The following is a 22,289-nucleotide window of genomic DNA, read 5'->3' as shown; positions in this document are numbered from 1 at the left end:
TCCGCTGTAGCTCCGTTAGTAATTTAATATTAAACGGCTTGCGGATGCAAATGCTAAGTACTTGAGAATCGGTAAGATTGCCCCTATCAAAAGCCAATTCAATCTCTATCTGTAAGAACCAAGTCAATTAACAATCGTTTGCAACACATAGCCAGAGGGCAGATGTGATAGATCATTTAAAGTTTTTGACTTATACAGGACACGCTCACGATCAAACAATTCGTAGTAGATTTGGACTAGGTGTAGATCCGTTAGTGTTCCACATCAATTAAATGAAATACCATGAGTAATCCTGTTATGTGACTGAATCTTACTATTGTTATATGTACTTTTCCGTGAGACCAGATAAAAAAAACCAACGTCTAGTCTCTAATTACTAGTAACTACATCTTCACATTACATCTAAGAATATTAGTTGAGAGTTCGAATGTATTTGCCCTTTGTTTCGTGCGTGCATCGCGTTTGTCAATACAGTCGTGAGTATCACGGAAGACGGGGGTGGTCAAACCTAGTTTTCTACAGTTTTTGCGAAATCGCAGTTTCTACAAGCAGGCAACAACTCAGCCAGTAGGATTAGCACTAAGAGTTTTACTTATGGCAAATTATGCTATAAAACCTATGGTTTATGGTGTACTGTTCTTTGTCTTGCGGCCGTAGACTTTTGTTAGTATCTATAAAACAATTGACGTCACCATAGCCACGAAGAATTTATGTAAGCGACACGGGTGCCATTTTTTTGTTAGCTTTGGCATGTAGTGTGCCAAGTGCAAGGGTTGGTTCCACGAAGCCCACACAGATCTCACGGTAACTGCTTACAACAGACTCAGTGTAGTGAACAAGAACACGAATGGAGACGATCGAATATATTTAAACATAATTTACAGACTATCACACTAAATTCTGATAACCATACAATAAACAGTTAATTTGCAAAATAACAATCAATTGTCTCAATCTTAACTGTTCCTTATGCAAATATCAATCCGTCTTCTTTGATTTCATTGTTCATACATTTTGATACCGATAACGTTTCTTTCTTATTCTTTCCTTATCGATTTTCTGCCAAAATACATTCTATGTCTGACCCTCACCATATACTACTTATGTGGATATAGGTAACCCACACCACACTCGTCCCCCCTTTAAAGCATTCGTTCATGCGGTGGTTCCGCTCACCATTCCGCTTTTTTCTTTCTCTACAGTATGTGCCAAAATCTCCGTGGTGTCTGCGGCGCGCTGACCTCCATAGCTCCGCCGAACTGCCGGGGCACCAACATCCGACATCCATCCGGCACCTGGGACGTTCAACACCCGTACTCCACCGGCCTGTTGAGTGCTCAACAATAGGTTCCCAATGGAGAGGGAACTACTATGGAGAGCAACTGAAAAGGGATAAAAGAGGCAATTACTTAAATATGTCAGGAGGTTCTGGGCCACAAGAATCACCATCACAAGGAATGGATCACTGTTGGTACACTGGATAAGATCGAAGAAGGGAGGAACAAGAAGGCAGCAATCAATACCAGACGAACAAGAGCAGTAAAAGCCAAGGCACAAGCCGAATACACAGATGTAAACAAGCGAGTGAAGAGGAGCATCAGAACCGACAAACGTAAATATGTGGAAGATTTAGCATTGACAGTGGAAAAGGCTGTAAGAGAGGGAAACATGAGACAACTGTATGATACAACAAAGAAACTCTCTGGAAATTACCGTAATTAACCAGAACGACCAGTGAAAAGCAAGGAAGGCAAGGCAATCACCAACATTGAAGAACAACTAAACAGGTGTGTAGTACACTTCAAAGAACTCTTGAATCGACCAGCTCCACTGAACCCACCCAACATCGAAGTAGCACCCACAGAACTCCCAATCGATGTTGACCAACCAAAAAGTGAAGAAATAAGCACGGTCGTCAGACAAATCAAGAGTGGCAGAGCAGAGGGACCAGACAACATTTCGACAGAGGCACTGAAAGCAGATGTAGAGGCAACTGCCAAGATACTCCACATTCTCTTCAGTAAGATTTGGGATGAAGAACAAGTACCAACAGACTGGAAAGAAGGACACCTGATCAAAATACCAATACATCTGTGCGCGCTATTCGAACGGGAAATTTAGTCCTAACGTGATTTACATTTCTCAAACTTTTGCTGTGTTCTTACGCAACAAATGTACTATTTCCAATCTAAATAATCTATTCTGAGCTATACATGCAGTAGATTACTTCCTTTTTTTGTGTTTCACTCAAATTAATAGTTAACTGTGGTTTTGCCTCAGCTCACTATCGATTTTTTTATGGTTTTCACGTAAAGGCTAGCTTTAGCTTATCGTTAACTGTTTTTATACATTTTTGCCAGTTTTTGTTTATTGTGTGTTTTTTAACTGTCCTAAATTTACTGCTTGTATTTTTAAGACAGTCTAAATCACTAGCCATGAAAAATTCATGCAAGATACCTGGTTGCCGTTTTGCCGTTACATCTGGCATGCAGTGTGACAACTGTAAAGATTGGTTCCATGAGGAATGTACAGATCTAACAGCAGCATCCTATAGCAGACTCAGCATGTCTGATCGTAGGTGCGTATGTGTTACCTGCAACACTGATACGGTAGTTATGTTGGGTACTATCATTACTTTACTGACAGGTCTGAGAGATAAGTTGTCTAAGAATTCGGTAAATGATAGCATCATGACGGGTAACAAAGCTGGAACGCATAGGGCAAATAAGAAAAAGGATACTGACAGGTCGGTTATCGACGGTGCTGTTAACAGCACGAGTGATGATGTGCTGAAACTCAGCACCATCTTAACATCGGCTGTCATCGACTCCCTCAGTAAACTTGGGTCCCCCAGGGAACGGTCCTTGAATGAGACAGTGGTTCCCAAAAATCCTGTAGGTGGATGGACTCATGTTAACAGGAGTAATAAAGCCCAAGTGTCCCCGCCGAAACTGAACGTCCCAAGGATCGTGTGGAAATCAATTGATGCTTTGGCCGCACAGTCTATCCCCAAGACTGTCCACCCAGTCATCACTGAGCCCAGGAATCGAAAACGCGCTTCGACATCCAAACAACAAGGTACCAAACCTAGACGCCCTGGAAAACCTGGGAAATCAATTACGGTTCGTGACGACTCTGTCATAATCATGAACCTTATTGACAACCCCGACCTTCCTCTCAGTTTGCAGGACAAAAACGATAGGATGCTCTGTGGAGAATTAAACAAGAGGCTTGAACTCCCTAGAATAGAGCCTTTGACCGTCACACGGCTCACTCGAGGGAAGGACTCTAACCACCTAAACCACCCGAGGCTGCTTCGTGTTACACTTAAGAATGCCTCCGACGTAGAGGACGTCCTGCTAGCCAGTCACTTACTGAAGTCCGATGGGAACGTAAGAATACTGCCCGACATACCGTATTCTGAACGAAATCTCATCCGGAACATCCCTAAGGAATCTCGCGAGGCGTTTTTCCGTGGACGAAATATCATTGTGCAAGGTGTGCCGGAAAATATGGACCCAACTCAAGTAAACTCTGATATTCGGGAATGGAAATTCATCAAGCATTCCTTAAAACTCAAGAACATATTGACCCAACAGGTAATGCGACTGGACAAGAGAGACGGAGACTCTAGGCCCCGGCTGCTGAAGATAACCTTCCCCTTCTCCCACATGGCGGCTGCAACTGTGGAAGCATTTCGTGCCAATAGACGTCGGTTGCCAACTGGCATCCATATGCATCCGGATAGGCCCTACGACAGCAGGATCAAGCACAAACGAAAGCTGGAGCTGACAATTCCACTCGTGGACTATCTTGATCATAAAAAAAACGTGTAAAGGGCAGGGACTACCAACTCGGTAAATATCGTATAGGTAGGCTACCTGTCCACTCACACACGGCTCATATAGACAAACAAGAAGAAGCTCACGCGTTCCAAATTGAAAGCATAAACTGCCTATACACGAACGCCGCGAGCTTGCCAAACAAAATGGATGAGCTACGTGAACTTAGCAACGCTAATGATGCCCATCTGATAGGAATATCCGAAACTTGGATAACGTCTCAGTTTACGGACCAAGAGTTAGCAATAACTGGGATGTCTTTATTTTGCAACGACAGAAAAACAGGAATGGGGGGTGGGGTAGCACTATACATACGGTCATGCCTGGATGCGCACCAACTTCACAACCAAGAGTTTCACAATCTTGACGAGTCAGTATGGTGCTCAGTAAGATTATCTACCACCTCGAGGTGCCTAGTTGGGGTCGTTTACAGGAAGCCCACTGCCGACATCGAATATGACAAACGTCTGCTGGAAGGATTAACTCGCTCTACGCGTCTCGGATTCTCTCATATCCTGATTCTAGGGGATTTCAATCTCCCTAGAATCAACTTCGTGGAACATACATACATTGGAGGTGACAACTCTACTGAAGCTCTGTTCTTCAACCTTATCGGCGACCTGGGATTATTTGAAAATGTGAAGTGGGCAACCCGTTGGAGAAACAGTCAGACGCCGTCACGCTTAGACTGGGTATTCACAAATGAAGAATTCCTAGTTGACGACCTCTCAATCCTGGCTCCTCTGGGGAAAAGTGATCACGCCGTCTTATCATTCAGCTTTGTCAGCAAAACGGAGCTAAGATATCCTACTAGCAACAAGCGCTGGAACTTCAAACGGTTGAATGTGTTAGCTTTACAGGACTATCTACAACAGGTGGATTGGGATGTTCACCCTCAACTTGAAGTGGATGCTCATTGGGATTTTTTACTGCACACGATCTTATGTGCTACTGAGCATTCAGTTCCTAAAATGGTCCCAAAAAGCTACAAGCAACCTCCATTCATCAAGATCCGCACTCGTCGTTTGCTAAGCCGCAAAAGGCACTGTTGGGCTGAATATAAACGAACTGATGACAACGGCACGTACAGGCAATACAAACATATAAGGAACATATGCACAAAGGCATTAAGAGAAGACAGGCTTCAGTTCCAGACCAAGCTTATCGATAGATTCGTCTCCAATCCGAAAAGCTTGTTCAGTTATGCAGCTTCTCTTCGACAAGGCGAAACTGGAGTTTCCCAACTGCTTGGTCCTAATGGCCCGACCAATAACGACAGTGATGCCGCTAACCTTTTGGCTGAACAATACTCCCGGACATTCCAGCTGACCCACATCAACCATACTGACGAAAGCTTCACCTGCACCTGTACAGGACTTTCCGAAGTGGACCTGAGTGCTGACCTGGTGCTCCGTAAACTGTAGAACCTAAGGAAAGACACTTCTCCTGGTCCGGACATGGTTCATTCCGCTGTATTAAGGGGAGCAGCTTCAATCCTGGCGACACCACTTAGCGTGATGTTTTCACACTCGCTAAGCAGAGGCAAACTAACGGAAATATGGAAGCTGGCCCACATTACACCAATTTTCAAAGGAGGTCGACGCAGTGAACCCTCAAGCTACCGACCAGTGGCCCTTCTCTCCATACCTTCAAAAATTATGGAATCCCTAGTATTCGACGGCATACTAGAACACTTATCATCCTCAAAGTTCTTCTCGCCTCAACAGCATGGTTTCAGAAAAGGTCATTCTTGTATGACCAACCTGCTGACTGCGGTGGATAGATGGACAACCATCCTTGATCGCAAGGGGAAGGTTGAAGTCATCTACCTGGACTTTTCAAAAGCTTTTGATAGGGTCAACCATGCATGTCTTATCAAGAAGCTTGGACGATTAGGTATAAAACCCCCTTTGATTGATTGGCTCTCTTCATATTTAGAAAACCGACACTTTAAGGTCAGGGTTAACTTCACTCTCTCTCAGGCTATGGAATGTCCTAGTGGGGTCCCCCAGGGTTCAATACGAGGACCTCTTCTCTTCTTGATTTGTATTAACGATCTTCCTCAACAAGTTTCATCTGACTTATTGCTTTTTGCTGATGATGTGAAACTTTGGAGAGAGATACGTAATCATAATGATATACTAGTTCTTCAGGAGGATCTGACTCGACTTCAAAGTTGGGCAGACGACAACGGACTTACCTTCAACACTTCAAAGTGCAAGGTAGTCCATCTGAGACATGTTGCAGACTATAGTTATAACTTAGGTAACTCAACTCTAGAAGTTTCCCAAGTTGAAAAAGATTTAGGAGTGTTGGTACCCTACGATCTGAAATCGTATGCGAACTGTGACAAAAACGCCTCTCAAGCAAACCTTGCACTGGTAACATTGAAGCGCATTTTTGGCCAGTTTGACGGTAGAACCTTCCATATAATCTTCAACAGTTTTATTCGTCCCCACTTAGAGTACGGAAACATAGCATTTCCTCCCTCCCTCCAAAAGGATAAGGTCACTCTGGAACGTATACAACGTCGAGCCACGAAATCAGTTCGGAGTCTCAAATTCAAACCTTATGAAGAGCGCCTCAAATCACTTAACCTTTACCCATTAGAGTACAGGCGTCTTAGAGGTGATCTTCTTATGACTTATAGTATCCTTAATACTTCTGGTCATCCCCTTAAACAACTTCTTAAGCTTAGTCATAACACTAACCTCAGAGGTAACACCCAGAAATTGGAGACCCTACATAGCAGAACAGACTGCAGACACAACTTCTACTCCGTTAGAGTTGTCAAGTGCTGGAACTCGCTGCCGACTGAGCTAGTCCAAGCGACCTCCCAGGAGTCCTTTAGGAGGAAACTTGACTTATTCTTAAGGACTAAGGATAACATATTATTATGATTTACCAAACTCTTTTTTCCTCTATTATCGTTCATATACCTAGGTTCTTACCTGGAGGTATTGGTGATCCACTGCTACCAGACACGGAAGCCCGTTAAGCGAAAGCTTCTTCTATTCCGTCCTCAACCATTTGAACCATTTGAATTAACAATCGTTTGCAACACATAGCCAAAGGGCAGATGTGATAGATCATTTAAAGTTTTTGACTTATACAGGACACGCTCACGATCAAACAATTCGTAGTAGATTTGGACTAGGTGTAGATCCGTTAGTGTTCCACATCAATTAAATGAAATACCATGAGTAATCCTGTTATGTGACTGAATCTTACTATTGTTATATGTACTTTTCCGTGAGACCAGATAAAAAAAACCAACGTCTAGTCTCTAATTACTAGTAACTACATCTTCACATTACATCTAAGAATATTAGTTGAGAGTTCGAATGTATTTGCCCTTTGTTTCGTGCGTGCATCGCGTTTGTCAATACAGTCGTGAGTATCACGGAAGACGGGGGTGGTCAAACCTAGTTTTCTACAGTTTTTGCGAAATCGCAGTTTCTACAAGCAGGCAACAACTCAGCCAGTAGGATTAGCACTAAGAGTTTTACTTATGGCAAATTATGCTATAAAACCTATGGTTTATGGTGTACTGTTCTTTGTCTTGCGGCCGTAGACTTTTGTTAGTATCTATAAAACAATTGACGTCACCATAGCCACGAAGAATTTATGTAAGCGACACGGGTGCCATTTTTTTGTTAGCTTTGGCATGTAGTGTGCCAAGTGCAAGGGTTGGTTCCACGAAGCCCACACAGATCTCACGGTAACTGCTTACAACAGACTCAGTGTAGTGAACAAGAACACGAATGGAGACGATCGAATATATTTAAGCATAATTTACAGACTATCACACTAAATCCTGATAACCATACAATAAACAGTTAATTTGCAAAATAACAATCAATTGTCTCAATCTTAACTGTTCCTTATGCAAATATCAATCCGTCTTCTTTGATTTCATTGTTCATACATTTTGATACCGATAACGTTTCTTTCTTATTCTTTCCTTATCGATCTTCTGCCAAAATACATTCTATGTCTGACCCTCACCATATACTACTTATGTGGATATAGGTAACCCACACCACACTCGTCCCCCCTTTAAAGCATTCGTTCATGCGGTGGTTCCGCTCACCATTCCGCTTTTTTCTTTCTCTACAGTATGTGCCAAAATCTCCGTGGTGTCTGCGGCGCGCTGACCTCCATAGCTCCGCCGAACTGCCGGGGCACCAACATCCGACATCCATCCGGCACCTGGGACGTTCAACACCCGTACTCCACCGGCCTGTTGAGTGCTCAACAATAGGTTCCCAATGGAGAGGGAACTACTATGGAGAGCAACTGAAAAGGGATAAAAGAGGCAATTACTTAAATATGTCAGGAGGTTCTGGGCCACAAGAATCACCATCACAAGGAATGGATCACTGTTGGTACACTGGATAAGATCGAAGAAGGGAGGAACAAGAAGGCAGCAATCAATACCAGACGAACAAGAGCAGTAAAAGCCAAGGCACAAGCCGAATACACAGATGTAAACAAGCGAGTGAAGAGGAGCATCAGAACCGACAAACGTAAATATGTGGAAGATTTAGCATTGACAGTGGAAAAGGCTGTAGGAGAGGGAAACATGAGACAACTGTATGATACAACAAAGAAACTCTCTGGAAATTACCGTAATTAACCAGAACGACCAGTGAAAAGCAAGGAAGGCAAGGCAATCACCAACATTGAAGAACAACTAAACAGGTGTGTAGTACACTTCAAAGAACTCTTGAATCGACCAGCTCCACTGAACCCACCCAACATCGAAGTAGCACCCACAGAACTCCCAATCGATGTTGACCAACCAAAAAGTGAAGAAATAAGCACGGTCGTCAGACAAATCAAGAGTGGCAGAGCAGAGGGACCAGACAACATTTCGACAGAGGCACTGAAAGCAGATGTAGAGGCAACTGCCAAGATACTCCACATTCTCTTCAGTAAGATTTGGGGTGAAGAACAAGTACCAACAGACTGGAAAGAAGGACACCTGATCAAAATACCAAAGAAAAGCGATCTCAGCAAGTGTGATAACTACAGGGGCATCACTCTTCTCTCAATACGAGGAAAAGTCTTCAACGGGGTATTGTTAAACAAAATGAGGGACTCCATAGACGCCCAACTTCGAGATAGAAGACAACTCACCGACTCATTCGGGGTAAAGACCGGTGTTAGGCAAGCTTGCTTACACTCACCCTTCCTCTTTCTCCTGATGATCCACTGGATCATGTCAACATCTGGAGGGAAATACGGGATACAGTGGACAGCCAGGATGCAGCCGAACGATTCAGATTTCACAGATGATCTGGCTCTTATATCACACACACAACAACAAATGCAGGAGAAAACGAACAGTGTAGCAGCAGCCTCAGCAGCAGTAAGTCTCAATATAAACAAAGGGAAGAACAAGACTCTCTGATACAATACAGCACTCACCAGTCAAATTACACTTGACGGAGAAGCTTTTGAGGATGTGAAAACCTTTACATATTTGGGCAGCATCATTGATGAACACGGTGGATCTGGTGCAGATTTGAGGGCGAGGATCGGCAAAGCAAGAGCAGCATATTTACAACTGAAGAACATCTGGAACTCGAAACAACTGCCAACCAACACCAAAGTCACAATTTTCAATACAAATATCAAGACAGTTTCACTGTATGGGGCGGAAACCTGGAGAACTACGAAAGCCATCATCCAGAAGATACAGGTGTTTATTAACAGTTGTCTACGCAAGAAACTTCGGATCCGTTGGCCAGACACTCACCAACAACCTACTGTGAGAGAGAACAGACCAGATTCCATCCAGCGAAGGAAGAAGTCAGGAAGGAGTGCTCGAAGTGGATAGGACACACATTAAGGAAATCACCCAATTATGTCACAAGGCAAGCCCTCACATGGAGTCCTGAAGGCCAAAGGAGAAGAGGAAGACCAAAGAACACATTACGCCGAGAAATGGAGACAGACATGAGAAGGATGAACAAGAACTGGATAGAACTAGAGAGGAAGGCCCAGTAGAGAGTGGGTTGGAGAATGCTGGTCGGCGGCCTATGCTTGAATAGGAGTGACAGGCGTAAGTAAATAAGTAAATGCTAGAAAACATGAACTCTGACCACACAAACTGATATTCAGGAATCGGAATTCATCATGCAGTCCTTGAAGCTCAAAAACATATTGACTCAACAAGTGGTGAAACTTGCCAAGAAGGATGGGGATTCTAGGCTTCGGCTGGTGAAGATGAACTTTCCATTCCCTATATGGCGGCTGCAACTCTGGGAGCATTTGGTGAAAACAGACGCCGGTTGCTGACTGTAATCCACATGCATCCAGATAGGCCACATAATGCCATGATCAAGCACCAAGGCAAGTCGTAGCTGACCATTCCACATGTGGACTGTCTTGATCATAGAAAAACTTGGAAAGGACAGGGGCTACCAACTAGAAAAACCTTTTATAGGCAGGTTATCTGTCCATCCACACGAGGCTCATACAAATAAACAGGATAAGGAAGCTCGGGCGTTCCAAATTGAAAACGTAAACTGATTATATACGAACGCCGCGAGTTTACCGAATGAAATGGATGAGTTGCGTAAACTCACTGATGCCGATAATGTACATCAATAGGAATATCTGAAACTTGAATGCCTTCTCAGTTTACGGACCGAGAGTTAGCACCACCGGTGATGTCATTATTTCGGAATGACAGAAAAACAGGAATAGGGGGTGGATTAGCTTTAACCTTGCGATCTTGTCAGAAGGTACATCAATGATCAATCTTGATGAATCCGTATGGTGCTCAGTAAGATTGTCTACCACCTCGAGATGTCTAGTTGGAATCATCTATAGGAAGCCCACCGCTGCCATCGAGCACGACAACCGTATGTTGCTAGGACTATCCCGCTCTACTCGTCTCCGATTCATTCATATCCTGATTCTAGGGGACTTCAATCTTCCTAAAGTCAATTTCGCGGAACATACGTATACTGGATGTGACAACTCTACTGAACTTCATTTCTTCAACCTCATTGAAGATCTCGGATCATTTGAAAGTGCGAAGTGGACAACAGCAAGACACCGTCTCGCTTAGACTGGATACTCACAAACAACGAATTCCTAATTGACAACCTCACAATCTTTACTGCTCTGGGTAGTTGTCATGCCTTAATAGCCTTCAGTCTTATCAGCAAAACTGAGCTAGAACATCCTAACAACAACAGACGCTGGAATTTCAAACAGTTGAATGTGTCAGCTTTACAGGAAAATCCACAACAGGTGGATTGGGAAGTACACCCTCATTCATGAAAGCTTCATCTGCAACTTCACAGGACTTCAGTAGTGAACCTGAGCGCTGACTCGATGTACAAGAAACCGTAGCACCTAGAAATAGACACTTCTCCTCGTTCGGATATGGTTCATTCTGCTACACTGAAGGAAGAAGCTTCAATCTTGGCAACACCACTCAGCGTGATGTTCTCACACTCGCTAAGCCAGGACATATTACCGGAAATTCGGAAGCTGGCTCACATCATAACAATTTTCAAAGGAGGTCAACGTAGAGAACTTTCAAGCTACCGACCAGTAGCACTTCACTTTATACGCTCAAAAATTATGGAGTCAGATTTATTGCTTTTTGCTGATGATGTGGAACTTTGAAAAGAGATACGCAACCAAGAGGATAAACTATCCCTTCAGGAGGATCTGACTCGACCTGAAAGTTGGGTAGATGATGACGGATTTACCTTAAACTCTTTGAACTGTAAAGTAGTTCATCTGAGGTGTTGCAAACTACAGCTACAACTAAGGCAATTCTCCTCTAGAGGTATCCAAAATTGAAAAAATCTGGGAGTTTTGGTTTACTACGACTTGAAGTCTTACGCTAACTGCGACAAAAATGCCTTCCGAACAAACCTTGCACTGGTAACATTGAAGCGCATTTTCGACCAGTTCGACGAAAGAACTCTCCACCTTTATTTTTCCTCATTTAGGGTACGGGTACGAAAAAATAGTATTTCCTCTTTCATTCCAAAAAATAACGTATCCAACGGCAAGCCACGAAACCAGTTCGGGGACTCAAGCTCAAAGTGTACGAAGAGTACCGACTGAGCTAGTCCAAACGACTTCTCAGGAGTCCCTTAAGAGAAAAATTGACGTATTCCTAAGAACTAAAGATAGTATCTAACTGTGATTTACCAATCTATTTTTTCATCATCTATCCCGTCCAAGACAATTTGAAACAATCTCGGCGCTAATTCGACTTCCAACGTCACGGTAAGGAAAAGACAGCCTTACTTAATCAGCGTTCAGTTTAGATCATAAGACTGTATTATGTTCATGTTTGTGTTGCTGAGTATTACATTTGGTTTCATGATTATATATTGCTCGGGTCTGTGGTGATAGGCATAACAAACCTATTTTACAAATAATATCAAAACCTTTTTACGAAATAGGTCCACCACAGATCAGTTGGTATTATTTATACAGAACATGTTCACGATCAAACAATTCGTAGTAGATTTGGATCCGCTGTAGCTTCGTTAGTAATTTAATATTAAACGGCTTGCGGATGCAAATGCTAAGTACTTGAGAATCGGTAAGATTGCCCCTATCAAAAGCCAATTCAATCTCTATCTGTAAGAACCAAATCAATTAACAATCGTTTGCAACACATAGCCAGAGGGCAGATGTGATAGATCATTTAAAGTCTTTGACTTATACAGGACATGCTCACGATCAAACAATTCGTAGTAGATTTGGACTAGGTGTAGATCCGTTAGTGTTCCACATCAATTAAATGAAATACCATGAGTAATCCTGTTATGTGACTGAATCTTACTATTGTTATATGTACTTTTCCGTGAGACCAGATAAAAAAAACCAACGTCTAGTCTCTAATTACTAGTAACTACATCTTCACATTACATCTAAGAATATTAGTTGAGAGTTCGAATGTATTTGCCCTTTGTTTCGTGCGTGCATCGCGTTTGTCAATACAGTCGTGAGTATCACGGAAGACGGGGGTGGTCAAACCTAGTTTTCTACAGTTTTTGCGAAATCGCAGTTTCTACAAGCAGGCAACAACTCAGCCAGTAGGATTAGTACTAAGAGTTTTACTTATGGCAAATTATGCTATAAAACCTATGGTTTTGCATGTATAGTATTTTATTTGTCTCAGTAAGTCGAAGTAAATCCCGGTATTTCTATTGCTGATATTTGGTGGATAAGACCTCCATATCGTGAGTGGTTTATCTGATTACTCGGTAGGATTAAACTATGCTGCCGACCTTTGAACGAATCTTAAATGACCTTGAGAAATATTAGCCAATCAGAAGACAGTTAGTATACAGTAAAAATATATTATACAAAACTCAAAAATTAGAGGGGATATTGTTCTCTTACATGACTTAAAAACTTATCAAGGTTAGATATTGGTTCAGAAGTTTTAAAATCATAATGCATCCGATACAGGAACTCATCCATGTGGCTCCATAGTAGTCGACCTCTGGAACTATAATAAGGTCTCAAAAATGCTTTGAGCCTCGACCACATACCTTCAATGTTATTAGTGTGGACCCCAGTTGTAGGGTCTACAAAATGACGCTTGTGTACAACAACCTCATGCACGTAGCCCAGTCTACTTAGGCACCTATAGGCTCTCCAATCGTCCGTATATACCGTAGTTCCCGGCAGCACGTATTGTTGTATAATCGGTATTACTGTCGGTGCCTTTCGGTTCCTGACTCTTTGGAAATGTCCTTTTCCTAGTGATCTATCATAGATTCCAAGGACCTGTGAGGTATATTTATGGAAGAGGTACTTACCCAATCTTCTTTGATACTGCGGCCACGGTTGAATTTGCGTTTCCTTACAACTGTTTCATCTATTTCAACGATCCTCCCAACTCCTCCATATGATTCGTGTACGCTTGTCAATTTTGTAGCACATATTTCTCGGCAATACTCGTACCACTGAACTGCCGAAACGCCACTTACATCGGCAAATGTGGCCGCGAGTGTAACTGGTGCTTTTATTATCCAATTGGCAACAAGGATCATAATCTGCCTTAACCTTAATTTCGATCGAGCGAAGAAAGTTCCTGCTCGAGCTGACTTTCTCTTCCAACATGAAGAACATCGAAAGATAACATCATCACGGCAGGTTGCACACTGTACAATGGTCATTTCACTACCACAGTCACAAGTATATGAACTTCTCAACAATCCTTTCTCTTGTAGACGCTCAATTATAACGTCTTCGTTAAAATCCGCTGTAAAACGGTCGTACGTAAGCATTTCGAAACGAAATTAGCGCTGTGACCTTGAAAACCCGCGAAAGCTTCTGATTGGCTCGGCAGTATAGTTTAATCCTACCTAAGCCATTATTAGGTAAAATTTAACTCTGTTATTTATAAAAGTGACGTATTATTTATGAACACCCTAGGAAAGTTCAAGGGGTGTTCCGGAGGTTGAATTCAGTTATTTTTAGGAAATAAGTTGAGATTACCTCTACAAATATATCCAGTAACTACTTTTCTCAGTCGAAGTGATTGTAACGACAATTTCTAGCGTGCTCATTTCCCCAAATATGCCAGTTTCTTCATGGAGCATTCGAATTTCGACGATTGGAGTTCAGGTTTAAAACCTCACCACTTTCGTTCTGAATAGTACTGCCACTATTTTAAACCGAAAGTGTAACTGAAAGCCGGGTCTCCCTGTTTGTCGTAACAAGTTTTTATTGTCATACTGATCAGGCTTACCTGTGTTGCAGTTGTAAATGCTCGGAGATGACCAGGTTTTTCCCATATGAAGTAGGAAAAATATGAATATATTTTTCACCATAATATCATTTGTACCTGTAGGTTATCTAATTTGCCTGGTAGTCTCGTTTTTCATTAGTGCATCACAATATTTGTCAATATGTAATCCTTTCGTAACAATTTTCTGTTTATACGCACTGAGTTCTTTAACATGACTACTGTATACGGTAAGAAGAATTGGGTAATACGCTCATAATTAGTTTACTGACGGACGACAAAAGATGTTACAATGGTTAGTGAGTTAGACAAAAGCTTATGATGAGGGCAGTGTAAAAATACGATTACCTGAATGTTGAAAATATAAATACTGATCCCCAGAGATTAGCTTCTGAAGTTTCATTTTCTCGTCTTACCTTAATCCCTCTAACCACCATCATATCTTTGACCATGTTGATCATATGGTGTCATACCTCAGAGAATCTTACCTCGCCATCTTGTAGTATTCAAGTATTCAGAGCTTGTCCCTCGATGTAAAACCACCTAGAATATCTTCATCTAATCAAAATATTGTTGGCTCGGTTTATACTATTTCTATGATCTGAGCTCAACAAGTTTGACAGTCATTATACTTTTTGGTATAAATCGTTTATAACTATCAACCAGTTTAATACGTAGTGTTTAATCCAGATGTGTACTTCCAAATGTAGACTTTGGGGACTTGATAAATTAAAAATTAGAATTTATTTGTTTATATAAATATAAATATTGGCACAAGGGGGACATATGCGCCATACAATAACAATGAGAATGTGACGGAAGGGGTAGAGAATGTAAAGTGCGTATAAGAAAAAGGAGAACAATAACGAACAGAAATTAGTGTATGATAGTGAGATAATAATAATTGGAGAAACAGTTCAGTTACCAAAGGTGCAGCCAAAAAAACATGCTTTCAGTAAACAAAGTTACAACGGGTTGGCCACTGACTTCTATTCTAAGCCATATCTGATAACGTCTCTAGCCACTGTGTTGCACCATCTGTAGGACCCCAACCAGGAAGTCGTGAAGGACTAACAGAATCCAGTTCTGTACAGCTTTCTTTCATACCACGACATCATGTCATACACTGACCATCTCTCTGCTTTTTCCAACCAGTCCCAGAGTCTCCGAATCGTATACGATGTTGAATTCTCTGGGACGACATTCGTAGTACATGTCCAAGCCACTGAAGTTGATGTTTCAAGACGATGACACCAATCGAATTACCATCTCTGTGCCCGAACACAAGATGCCGAACCTTTGCATTACTAACATGATGCTGCCACTGGATGTCAGCAATCCGTCGGGTAAAACGACGACCAAACACAGAGTTGCTTAACATCGTCAACTCGGAGAGGCCAGGGTTCAGAAGCATAGAGGAAAACTGCTCTCACCGACGCGTTGTAGGTCCGACCCTTTACAGACAGACTAACATCACGAAGGCGCCAAAGATGGCCCAGACTGGCATAAGCCACTCTAGCTTTCAATATATGAATTGATCTCACCACTCACGCCACCACCAGCAATTAAAAAGGCTTGTATATTCATGTGTTATGCTCGACTCACAAGCTAGTCAGCTCTTTACATCCTTATTTCTTTACCGGGGTCAAACTCAAAACTTTGACGAGGATTGTGTTCGAGCTACTAGACGGTATTGAGTCTTATTGAAGTACTTTTGGCTTCAGCGCATATAAAAGCTTTTCTAAACAAAGACTGTCAACATATTGCTCGTTAATTATTCTGATTTAGTTAACAGGTTCGTATACCCAACATAAAGTCGCACACGATTGCTGATGTAGCGTCGGGTTACAAATAGATCGAAACGGGGTTCAAACCTGGGACTTAATGGTTGGAACCCAAGTAACGTACTATCTAAGCAACACCATGCCCAGACTCGTTTGAAGTAGCCAGTTAAGTAAAGGTCCCAATGGCAAAACACGTCTAATTCTGCACTCATGGTATCGTAATTTTTTCAGGTTATCCACTGAAGTGCTACTAATGGTTAGTATGTATTTAAATCCCAGTAACTCAGGTTGGTGCACTAATTTCTGAAGATTGTTTAATGATATTACTTGTTTTATTTACGTTCAGTTAGAAGTAGTCGGAAAACCGCCGTTCAGTCTTACTACGTGTAACATTTCTGATGGCTTGATTAACAGAAATGTCGTTTCGGTCAATTGTACCTCCACCCGATTTTTTATCAAAAGCCGAGTTCAACAGACCTTGTGGTCGGTCGCCAAATAAAATCTCTACCTTACTAACTAATGTGCAGCGAAGAAATGTTCAAACACTTGCTCCAACAGAATCGAAAGACCTAACATTTTTTCAAATGGCTGCTCAGGGTGAGCTGTTGTTGCTTCAAAGGGAAATAGAAAGTCGGAACTTCAATCTAGATATCCCAGATAACCAGGTTAGTATCAAAGTAATGCAACCTACGTAAATATGTGATAGACTAGTACATGCACCTAAAGAAGCTTCTTAAAATTAATACTATCATCTACATCTTTTTCGTCAAACTCTGAGTTTAATTGTTACTAACCAACAGTTTTTCTGAGTAGTTAAAAGGTACAGTATTCTGTCCACCACAGTTCAATAAAATCATAAAAGAGATCTTGACAGAGTTATTAAGTGGATTATTTTGTGTTCGCTTCAATATTATGGCTTATGTACCAAGAGTATATATATATATATATATATATACTTCTATCAACAGTTTTTAGTATTGTTGTCAATGTCGGTTTAGCCACGCCATGAGACCAACAAACTAAGCGGACGGTTCGAAGTATGTCCTGTTCTACGTTCCCAAATGGACTGTGTTTAGATTTTTCCAATGAGTCGCCTTACACGTATTCTAAGTTCAATTAGCATTTATTACAGTAATGCATCTATTTGCACATACCTACTGTATTTTTCAGCAAGTGTTTCGAAAAAGTTTGGTACCGTTTCCTTTGATATAGGTATACTTAGATTATTTCATATACCTAGAATCCGACTACTATCATCCATTCAATGGATTTAAAGCTCGATTCAAATGACAGTTCCAAGTACATTTCGCGATAACGTTTACATGGTGTAGTTAATTTACAGTCATTTAACGGATAAGTACTTGTTATATTTACTTTCCTGTACTTATTTTATAGGTTTTCTGGGGTTTTAGCCATCAATTCTAATAAATTGACATGGAAAGTCTTGGCCAACTGCAAAATACCAGTACTTTCCAAATGGCAGAATTCGTATACTAGTTGCTCATTCGAATCCTTTGATAGGGATGTGTTTTGACAATCCAAGTCGACGAGATTGTATTTCAGTAGAGATAGATTCATGGAGTGAGATGAAAAAATTGTCGCCACTAGAAGTATATATATGACAAAGTAGGAGTTTGTGAGAAATAAACAATTGTGATAAAAAATCCTAACGCAACATATTCAGATAGGGCAGCTCTTCGCAAGCTCAGACCTGACCATCAACAGTGTAGTAAAAGTCCTTTATCAGAATGAGTTTGCTTTTCGACACCTATACCAACGAAAGACAATGTCACAAGACCTTCCAACTGACGAAGTTAAATGCAGTTGTTTTAAAACTTGGTGGCAAATCCCCAACTTTTCGGTCTGAATAATTTAAAACAAAGATTCTTCCTCAAGCAGAGATTTGATTTAAACCCTTACAAACCGAAGGGTTTATTCTGAAGTTCCCTTACTAACGGGTCTTAACAGTAAATATGGGTTTATGTTTTCCCACAGGTCTCTGGATGACCTTTGTCTTTCGAATGCCTGCCCGTCGGTACCAGTTTATTTGTCAAAAGTGACTAAAGTAAATCATTTAGAAATCTCATGGGTTAGTTTTTTAGATAAATTTTTATGAAGCGATCACGACAAACATTGTTAAATAAAGTCGAATAAAGCAAGGACAAATGTAGCAGAATAAGGTGAATTCATTTATTTCGTGGATTCTCGTCAGCTGCTTACAATCTGGAAACGATAGTTATTATTTTTAACCGATATCATACTAATGAGGACTATTGGAATAACTATTAGTATGGAGAAACTGTAAAGTGGATAAATATTTGCGTTACTAAGTAAGAATTCTGGATGAAAAATGTTAAAATACACGGAGAAAGTTTCTAAAGAATGAAGATTGTTCGGGAAAAGGGATTTGTTTTAGCATTTTCTAAATTTTCCGCGTGATCACCAACTATATGAGATGTCATTGACAAGATAGAATGTGGCTAACAGTTAAGTTTACAGCTCGCGTTTCGCGCTGTTTATGAATCGTCAGCAAGTTGTACGTCCGTCCCAGAGTTAATATTCACTTCGGGACTCGGACCCAGTACCGTTTGCTTTAAAACGCCACCACTAAGCTACTGATAGCTATTCACTTGTGCAAAGTGTATAAGATTGAATTTAATTTGAAATGGTTTGAACTATATTGTCGCCGATATTTTTGACGGAAATTCAATCAGAATACCCATATACCAACCAAGATTGACCAAATTTTCGTCAAAAATATCGACGGCGGGATAATTCAGACCATTTCAAACGGAATTAATAATGAGATGTTTTACAAATTCAGCATCGTGGAAAAAAACAAAGTATATTATTTCGCCAGTAAAATTAATCAATTATTCACTCCACAATCGTGCACGTGTTTATTTCTGTCAGTAAAATGGATTTGTTTCCCACGATGGTACATTCTTAAAACACCTTGTTTACACAACTAATGTGTATGCGGAGGATTTAAAAACAACGCAAAATAAGTCCACTTTATCCAACAAAGTTTGGTGTTATTTTATTACAAGCTATTCAAGAGTCCATATTTTAGTGGTGTAAATATCGATACAAGTACATGCTTTGATGACTACTTGTTGTTAATATGCTCTGTTATTTAATTTGCAGGGATTTACGCCACTGTTATGGGCTTGTGCTAATGGACAGAAAGCTGCAGTGGAGTTACTCGTTTTCTATGGTGCAAATATCATTCTATCTGGAGATAACGGAGAGACAGGACTGCTCTTAGCTGCTAGCCGCGGTCACTTTGATGTGGTTCTTTACTTGCTCAAAGCTGGATGCCCAGTAGATCTATCTGACGAGCTGTGCAATACTGCATTAATGTTCGCAGCCTATAACAATAACGCCGCAATTGTGTCTTTGTTACTCGATTGGGGTGCTGATATTACTTCTATAAATGCAGACGGGTGGACAGCACTAGGTTCTGATAATCATACAGCAAACAGTTAATTTGCAAACTATCAAAGAATTGTCTCACTCTTATCTGTTCCTTCTGTAAATGTCAATCCATCTTCCCTTATTTCATTGTTTGTGCATTTTCCTACCAATTGCACTTCATTTCAGTTCCTTCCTTATCAGTCTTCTGTCAAAATACATTCTCTGTCTAACCATCACCATATACTACTTATATGAATATGAGTAGACCACACCTCAACAGTAATGGTGCACGTTTTAGTGCAGCATGTATCTCAAAGCACATGTTTTAGTGTAAACCAAGGTTCTTCTCTGTTGTACTTGGTAATCATTCATGCGACTGAGGATATAACCAACCTAAATATTCTTCCACCGTTAGTGAATAACGATCACGCTGTTTTATCATTCACATTTAGAGCTAGTGACATGATATACGATCACGTTAAGCTTTACCCAAATCAATCGAGAGCTGACAAATCAGCCATTCAGGATTGTGCTGCCAAGACGGACTGATCAGTAGATACTAGCTCATCAGTTGAAGAAGCATGATCTATATTTAACGGCAAGTTTATCTCAGTCACGTCCTCATTCACTCCATACCTGGTGCCACGTAGACCGAATAATAGTTCCCCATGGATAACTAAAAAAATTGAGAAATTTCTTAGACGTAGGAAAAAGCACTGGAATATGTTCATATCTGTTGTCTTAGAACAGTACAGATCCAGTTATCGTAAGATTAGGAATCCTTGTAAGGCGTTCGTTTGTTAAGACTAGACGGTCATATGAAAAACAATTGGTTAGGGATTGTAAATATAGTCCAAGACGGTTATTCTCATGTATAAAGAGGCGAACTCAGAGAAACGATGAAACCCCATCACTTTTGGTACAAGAAAATCTTTTAATATTGGCAAGAAATGATATCGAAAAAGCTGAAGCTTTATCGGAATATTTCAGTAAAGCATTTTCTATTAGTAATGAGGAACGACCACCCATTAATTGTGATTGTGGCGGCTTGTTAATGAACCCTATAGTTATTGAGAAAGGTACTGCTTTAAGACTACTTCAGCATCTCAAACCTGATAAGTCCTGTGGCCCTGATGATATCCACCCTAGGATTATGAAAGCTCTATCAGATGTTATTGCTGGATCTTTAGCGATACTGCTTGATATGTCCCTGAGGCAGTCCAGATTGTCCAGAGACTGGAAAGATGCGATAATTGGTCCGGTATATAAGGCTGAGAGCAGAGGTTTAGTTAGTCACCATCGACCAGTTGGTTTAACCAGTGCAGTTGTAAAACTGATGGAAAAATTATTAGGATGGCTGTTATAAACTATGTGGAAGGACATGATCTTTTATCCAGGGAACAACACAGTTTTCGGCAAGACCTATCATGTTTGACGACTCTTCTCATTGCAAGAGAAGATTGGGCTGAGGCAAAAGATCGAGATACTCCTGTGAATGTGATTTTCATAGATCTAAGTAAAGCCTTTGATAAGGTCTTAAATTAAAACTAGAAACTCTTGGGATACATTATACGGTCATAGACTGGATAAGTGACTTTCTCCATGAAAGGAGACAAAGGGTAAGAGCAAATAGAGCTCTCTCACCGTGGGAACCTGTAAAAAGTTGGGTTCCTCAAGACACAATCCGCGGCCTTCTTCTCTTTTTACCTCATGTAAATGAATTACCAATTGTAGCTAAGTCATCCGTCCTACTCTTCTCCGATGACTTAAAGGATTGGAGACCCATATACAGCATGTCAGACAAAATAGTATTACAGGATGATTTCAACTCATTGTGGTATGGATTGACAGGTGATCACTGGAAGTGAATCCTAACAAGAGTGTGGTGATGCGACTAAATAACTACGATGATTCGTATTACTACACAATATGTGGATTTGTGTTACCCGAAGTAAAAAACTATGAAGATTTAGGAGTCATACTAAGCAATGATCTCAAAACAACCAGCGACTGTAGGGCTGTTGCTGCAAAAGGCTATAGGGTATTATGTTCTATTCGCAGATCTTTCCAGTATTTGGATGAAGAAATGTTTAGGTTATTATACCCGACTTTCGTGCGACCACATTTGGAATATGGGACTTGAGCAGCGAGTCCTTGTCTCAAATATGAGGCGGATATGCTGGGACGAGTCCAACGCTGAAGGAATAAAGTGGTGAAAGGTCTATCTGGCTTATCTTATGAAGATACCCTGAGACACCTCAACTTATTTTTGTTACCTTACCGTAGAATACTGGGTGATCTAATATTGGCTTATCGTATCCTGAACAATGACCTTGGCATTATTATGTCTTACCATTTTCTTCCGTCTGGGACTGACTGTTTGAGAGGACATTGGGAGAAAGTTTAAAAACCGAGATCAAATCGTTTACTTCTGGAGTTTCGTTTCTCGCACCTAGTGAATTACTGGAATTCTCTACCAGAACACGTAATACTAGCACC

This window comes from Schistosoma mansoni, chromosome 1 (assembly GCF_000237925.1).
Source record: "Schistosoma mansoni strain Puerto Rico chromosome 1, complete genome".
Lineage (NCBI taxonomy): Eukaryota > Metazoa > Platyhelminthes > Trematoda > Strigeidida > Schistosomatidae > Schistosoma > Schistosoma mansoni.
This window is presented reverse-complemented; position numbering follows the sequence as displayed.